Here is a 6871-nt window from a genome sequence, read left to right as displayed (position 1 = left end):
GGTTCGATCCCTGGTTCCTTCGGTCTGCATTTTGAAGTGTCCGAAAGAATTGTAGCACTGTATAAATCTGAATGACACCAAGAATACATAGTTTTACTATTTTTTCCCTTTTCCCAGCTATGATCATAATATGTTATTATTCTTAAATAATGCTCATATATATAAGTCATAGCTTTTGTTCTATTTAAATGTTGCCAACAGGTTTTAAAGAAGTAGTTTTTTATAACGAAGTATTACAGTAAATGTGTATTTGTGTACTGGGAGTAAAATAGTATTAATTGTGGCCTAGATGAGTATTTTTCGATCTAAATATCAGTTTCTATGAAATGAAAGTGTTTACCAGGATTATTCATTTGGGGGAAAACTACCTTGTAGATGGAAAACAAGCTTTTTTGAGGATCTATCATAGCACAAGATCTGTTATGGCCATAAAACACTGAATACTGATGTAATAGTGAGTTTAGTATATTTTGTACGACCATCAGCTCCGTTGTTTTGCGTTCTCAAAGGCCCTGAAGCGTACATCTGGCCGTCTCTTGTATTATTCTGCACCGATCACACAGCTGATGTTTTCGTGTTTTGGACTTTGAGACAAACGCAGAACGACATCAGAGCGGATGTCAGGCGAAGGGAACATTGCTTCTGTACCTGTGGCTCCTCCGCTGCAGCTCTTTGTGACTGACTGCTTTTGTTTTTAAGGAACAATATTGTTGTTTTTATTTTACTTTGACCAATAACTATAAGTTTGAATGTGGCTGTGACAAGCGCCAGAGGCAGAGAGCGTTACTGAAAATAGCTCTAATCTGTGGGACAGTCAGTTTTCTGCTGCGCCACCATGTTTCTCTCCGCAGCTCATTTCTTTCTCTCTGGATGAAGGAATCCTCTTGACACATGGCTCTGATGGATTTCACTCATATTCTGCGGCACAGTACTAATGGCTTCTGCTGAGAGGGAATGAGATCATGTCACTCTTAAGTCTAAAATATTACTGAGACCTCAGAAAGTGGAAATGTCAAAGTTTGGATTTATTATTATTATTATTCTCAGTAATCACCCGGTTGAGTGCGAAGAGACAAGATGAAGTAGAGGGTGAGACTTTCTGTACTAGATTGGAAAACACATGTTTAAAGCTCATTTTGTCGGGGGGGCGGAGTAACTGTACCTTAGACAACACACAGACAGGTCCTGCAACAATAACAACTGTGACTCATCTCCTTCACCTCCAGCTGGTAAAATTGGCAAAAGGAGGAAAACCTTCCCACGACTTTGTTAGATTCTGCGAGTCATGGAACAGTGATATCACCACTGTTGGTTTGTGGCACAGTCAAATAAACAGAACTAAAACACAGTAATGTGGGAGACACATGTCATCTGAGGACAGGAAATATATCTCGCAGTGAAAAGCTGTTGCTCTTATTTATAAAGGCACATTATCATTATAGTGAGAGGTGAGAAAACCATTTCCTCCTCTGTTACTACCCTTATAATAGCAATCGGCCAATGTGCGAGTGAACCCGGCTTGTAAAGGGAACCGGAGATGGCCTCTGATTGGTTTATTGTATTCTGCACCAAGCACAACCATGAATAATTAAGAGACTCAATTCAATCTTTTTGAAAAATGTGCCTGGTGCTGGAAACTTTTTACCAGTTCAAGTAGCAAAAATGTCTCTGGAGCCAAGTGCTTGAGATCATAACTCTGGAACCCGCTGGTGTTACTTTGTCAACTTGTTCTCAGATGTTCTGCACTTTTCTTTAACCTTTGGAAAGTTGTGAGATGAAAGAAGAAAACAACGTGTTAAGTTACTGATACTGTTCGGTGCCACTGTGATGAAGCCCGGGATCAACCTGAGCCAACCCTTCCACTGTGCCCTTGGCTGATAGAGAACACCCCTCGTCCCTCATCCGGCTTCCTGTGCCGGACCGGGGCCGACTGCCCAGAATCCCAAATGTCATCGGATGGCTTAAGAAATGACAGCTGCCGCTGCATCTTGAATGTCCACCGCCACATTCCAAGAAGTGTTGAAAGGGACGAAGTGACATTTGCAGCAGGGTCCTCTGAACATCCCCTTGTTTCCTCTCTCTGTGTTTCCACATTCCCTGTTTCCTGCCCTGCTGTGACCATGGATCTGCGTAGGTTACTCGTCTGCTTACCAGGCCAAACATCACGCTGTGCTTGACATTCATCATTTATTGATGGGCCGTTCTTTAATTGCAGCGGGAGAGTGCTTAGCTTCCCCGCTCTCACACTGGCCGATCCACGGGGAGGGCCCTCCTACTGGGGGCCCACATTTAACAAGCACACTGGGAGCACCACTGTTGACTTATATTGGTTGTGACACACAAAAAATAACCTGCAGGGATGTTTTTCTCTCTTCGTTTCACTTTGTTCGCTCTCTGCTTACACTTCTTCCGTTCTCGCGCCGAGCTCAGACCATAGGTGGGTTCGGGGGCTTTAGAGAACTGACCACTAAGAGGAAGTGGAGCCACAGAGGGAATGAGAGACCCTTCACCCGGATAAACAATTATCTGCAGTGTATAAACTACGGAGATATATGCGGGACTGGAAATCCAAATGATAATCTGTGCTGATAAAATTGAAAATCTTCAAGATGTGTCTTATACAATTGGAGTTGTGTCAAGATTAGTTTTCTGATTGCTGCTGTGTAAACCTTAAACTAATCCCCCCCCCTATGTCCTTTTGTCCTGCATCCTGGTGCTTTTTCTTGCATTTGCAACCACACACACACACACACACACACACACACACACACACACACACACACACACACACACACACAACGATCCCCTCCTCATCTAATCTCAATCGGGTTCTGGGATTAATTTGCCTCCATGTGCAGCGGCAGTTGGACATTTGGTTAATTTTGGCTGCAGCAGGACAGAGATTGAATTGTGCCACTTTGACTGGTTGGATGACAGACTCCAGTTCAGTGATACACGATGCATGGGAAACAGCAAACCTCAATGTATAGTTTGCCCAAGTCATGATCTGCTTGGACTCCCTGTTTTATTTTGAAAATCTCCTTTCTTCCTATATGTCTCATACGTCAATTAGCCTTCAGTGTATTTATGACTGTGATTCCACCTTTCAACTGTCATATTTATTTATTGTGCCACTGCCTACTTCTGTTTTCTACTCTCTTGTACTTTGACTTTTTAATTTGGTCCACGTCCTCCCCATTAAAATGGAGGAGGCAGGATTTATGACCCGTACTACATCCAGCCACCGGGTGGTGTTCAAGACGCTTTGGCTTCACTTCTGGGGAGCGATCAAGTCGTCCATCTTTATGAACGACAGCATTGAGAAACAGGGAGAGGATAAAAATGGGTTTTTATAGGGAACAAATGCTCAATGTGGACATTTAAAGCCACTAAAATGTCTCCCTATCAAATTAGCTTTACAACTAAAGTCAGTCAGCAGACTCCAACAGCAGAAACTAGCAGCAGCACCAACATTAGCTTAGTTGAATATGAACAAACTTCAGAAATGTTTTTATTTCATCACATTTCTCATGCAGCAAAAGTCTCATTTCCCACTTTAAAATGAGTGCTTATCCCGGATGATAACCTGAGGACACGTCAGGAGATGTGGACAGATGCTGCGTCTCCCCTGACAAGGCCACTAAACCCTCCAGCTCTGTCCCCTCTCTCGTGTTACACCATTAACGCTTCTGCTGCAGAGACGTGGACATCCGTTTGTGCAACAGTCCCACCCCCATTCCTCTTGTGGACACTCAATATAATTGTTTTCCTCAGGCTTCCGAGGCCACGTCGAAAAAAAAAAAGGAATTTTCAATCTTCCCTCCTCTGGAGCCAAACATTATTACTAAAACATGGATAAAAATATAGCTCGACGTTGTGTTGAAACTCGTTTTTCTCTGTCCTGAAGTTGTGTGTCAGACATAAATTGTTCTGTATCTCTTAGGGATTCAAGCCACATATTTTAACGTTTTAAACCAAATCGGACGAATACCGCTTGAAAAACTTATCTCATAAATGTCTTCATGTCGTATAGGAATGTCAATTAAAAGAATATAATCATAATTACATTTTAATTACAGACAATGCACTTTATTTGACAATACTATTATTTTTCATTATGTGATTTAAATTAGTCAGTTTTAGCCAATGGGATGTATTTATTTTTTATCCAGATTAACTAGGGTCATACAGATGCTGTGCACGCAGTGATGCCACAACACATTGCTCATAAAACTTCTGTAAATTTAAGCCCTAGTAATTAAACTAGATGCATAAAGTTTACTGTAGCAGAATCAAATCGCTGTGGCTCTATTATCAGCTGCGTCCCGAGTGAAAGCAGCGAAAGCATTAATGAGGCGTAAACTGTTGGTGGAAAATAAACATGAACTTTCTGAGGACGACGACTGAGACAGTAAAATTTAATTTTGAATAATCTTTATTTCAAACTGTAGCTTCCTGCCTCGTTTCAGACGAGAAGATCATTAACTTTATTTAGAATCAGAGTCAAAGGTTTTGATTCTTTTTCAGTGTTGAGGAAATTAATTGGAGGTGAATGAAAAAGATCTGATTTGGACACCAGGGGCCAAAATGAACCTCCCATCTCCCGCCGATTAATGTTCGTCCCATTTAATTATTCCTTCCACCTCCAAAACCCTCCCTAACCTTATTTATATAGTTGTGATTAAAAAGTTGTGGTTCAACAGATTAGATGCTCACATACATCCAGTGCTGCCAGTTGCATTAAAATAAGAAATTAAAATGATTTAATAACTAATAAAGCAAAGTAAATTTAAGTATCATTATTTGGCTAAGCACAAAAATCTGCTATAAGCTAACACTACAAATAACATTGAATTGAATTGAATTACAGTATTTTGTCTGATCAATGTCCGTATCAAATAAACTAAATATTGTCGTTTCAAATATATACAAGCAAAGCCAAATGAATGAGAAGTTGCAAAAGTGGAATTTTTCAAAGCTAAATTAAAGTGATTGTTAACACACCTCAAATTTGCCACAATTACAAATTTACTAACAGACAAAAAAAGGTTTGTTTCATACAAACACGTCCTCCGGCCTTTTAATACGGACACATTGTTGTCATGAGTCGTTTGTTATCACTTTTGGGGATTGGACATCTGCATGAGGACCCTCAGCAACAGAGTGGCCATCGTTAACTGCCAGTGTCGGGGGCGCTCGTTGCATTTCAATGTGAGCCATCTCCATTTTAAGTATGTGTGCGTCCATTTTATCTGAACCACTTTGCAATTCATCAACTGACGGAAACCGTTCAGAGGAGACTTGTCATCTTGTTTAACATTTACCTCTAAGACAAAACGTGTAGCTACAAGTAAAACAGGGAAGTCCAAAGTAAAACAGATGCAATAAATGTTGGAACACTGCCTCTAAATGTCAGCTGGGGTTGCAAAAAAATATCTTGTTTTAGAATATTGTACAAACTTTACTGTAAAAATTGACAACGGGAGACGGATGAATCTCTTCAGCAGCATCAGTCATGTGAGGTTAAAGTTATGAGAGGAGTGAGATATGTCCTCTTCTGTCGAGGTTATCTCACTAAACTGCCCCCGAGGCAACAAATATCTAAGTCAGGGCCGGGGAACCTTTTTCCCATCAAGGCCCATTTCCATTTCCACACCATCCTCTGAGGGTCATAGCAAATTATTGAACCCATATATCACACCAGCCTCTTCGGTTCGATGGCCGGAGCTGCTTCCTGTTGAAGACGTTAGGAAGCGCTGGTGATTGAGCGGAATTGAGTCTTTGCAATTATCCCGTTTTGAAAAGAACTGCTCACAGCTGCAGGTCGTTCCCAAACGGAGATGAGAACTTCAGTGCATGTTGCCTCAGGACGCGCAGTTCGTAGAAGTCGAGCAGAGGGAGGTGGTTGCACCGACCGGAGCTCTGAGCTTGTTGTTGCTTTTACAGCTCAATGAGTTTGTGTTGCAGTACATCATCAGGTGCTTGTTGGGCAGTGTTCACTTCATACAACTCATCCAGTTTTGCTGAACGATGCTTGACGTCCTTTCTCCTTCATGTGAGCACATCCCTGCACAAACTGGTTTGTCTTCTACTTCAGCAAAAAAAAGAGAAGTTTAATCTACTTTTCATTCCCTGATTTATTCTCTAAACTGAATTATCATGGTGACGTGTACATTTGAAATGTGTTTACATGGAACCGGCTGAAGTTGCCTCAGCTTTAAGTGTCTTTCAGCTAATATATGCTGACTGTGATTAAAATCTCCCTTTGTGATGAAAGTGCTCCTCTTCTCCCCGTGGCACGAAGTCAACCTCACGCTGCAGACTCATCTGACTTCAGTGAGCGCCGTGAGCAAGGAGCGGTATTATTAGATTACCTGTGATGAAGTGAGTTGGATTCTGTTGCCAACTGTCTGCTTGTTATGAGGCGCGGATGTGTGTATTTGTAATTCCATCCCCGTGTGTGCACTCATGAAAAACGCGCGTGAACTTATTAATGTATTGAATTGAACATCCTCTGCTTGGATTTTACACAATTAACCATCCATGACAATGCTGCTTTCTTGGAAATTTCATGCCGCCTCATCTCCACGGATCTAATTCACCGGCCTCCTGCAACAACCTTGGTCTGATTTCATTTGCCCGTTAGAGCAAATCCCATTTGGTGAAATTCAATACACTTTCTGAATCTGTTGTTTTATGGTCTTAGACTCGCTGCACCTCTGTTTTACTGTCCAAAATATTGAGGTCATGAAAATAAAGGCATGACAAATGGAGAGGAATGTTTTTTTCTAATTGGACAGGTGATATGCTGGGGATTTCTTTTATTTCGTACACCAAAACTCCATGCATGGCATTGTGGGAAATAGATAAG

The sequence above is a fragment of the Hippoglossus stenolepis genome, chromosome 3 (assembly GCF_022539355.2).
Source record: "Hippoglossus stenolepis isolate QCI-W04-F060 chromosome 3, HSTE1.2, whole genome shotgun sequence".
Taxonomy (NCBI): domain Eukaryota; kingdom Metazoa; phylum Chordata; class Actinopteri; order Pleuronectiformes; family Pleuronectidae; genus Hippoglossus; species Hippoglossus stenolepis.
This window is presented reverse-complemented; position numbering follows the sequence as displayed.